Consider the following 948-nt stretch of genomic DNA (forward strand, 5'->3'; position numbering starts at 1 on the left):
ACATATTTTGCTCGTAACTGCATTTTGTACCTGCATAAGCAACAGGTTTTGCAGAATGTGATAGAAGATAAGCGGGAAGAAGAAGATCAACAGGAAGCACCTGGCATGGAGACGGTTAAAATGTCTCTTAGGTTGTCAACAAAGAACTGTGGTGACTGTAATTTATGCATGTTGTGTATCTGCTTGAAGCAAGAGGGGGGTAAAACCCTGACATACAAAAAACATTTGAAGTGTGCTTTCTAGCAGAGATTTATGCTGAGGATTGTGATGGTGTATCTTCCCACACATGTGTTTAACAAAATCATTGTTTTGACGCACTTGGACCAGTGGTCGTTTGTCTCACACCTCAATCACGAATCGGGACAATAGTTTAAACTTAACAAACTGTTACTTAATATTCATAAAACTAACTTTATTATTTTTAGTACAAAAAAATTATAATAAAGGCACAAATTTATTTATCAAGGGCTTTAAACTTACTCAGGTGTCTCAAACAAAATTTTGGGGAGTTATGGTTTATGAAAAACTAACTTGGAAACAAAATCCTGAATTTGTCTGCAGAACAACTGTGGAAACCGAAACATCTGCAAAGACGATTGTTGCTGCCCTGACCTCTTCTGGAGCTACACAACAACATCACCTCGCTTCAGCATAAGCACCCGGAAGCTTTTTACGTAGTGGCTGGGGATTTTAACTAGTGATGTGTGGATCGATACTTAAATATCGATTCCTCAGACACCAGTCATTTATGTTCTAGAATCGATTCTCATATTAAAATATCGATATTTTAGTAATTTAGGGTAAATTTGAAGTTTATCATTAACAGGAACACAGTGGAAAGAAACTACATCATTTGGATTGTCTACATCGGAGGGAACTACTTCCTCTTCCGCCTTTCATAGTCATGTGCGAAATACGGCTGTATAACTGTGTGGCAGCCCCTGGTGT

This window comes from Pelmatolapia mariae, linkage group LG6, assembly GCF_036321145.2.
Source record: "Pelmatolapia mariae isolate MD_Pm_ZW linkage group LG6, Pm_UMD_F_2, whole genome shotgun sequence".
In the NCBI taxonomy this organism is placed as follows: domain Eukaryota; kingdom Metazoa; phylum Chordata; class Actinopteri; order Cichliformes; family Cichlidae; genus Pelmatolapia; species Pelmatolapia mariae.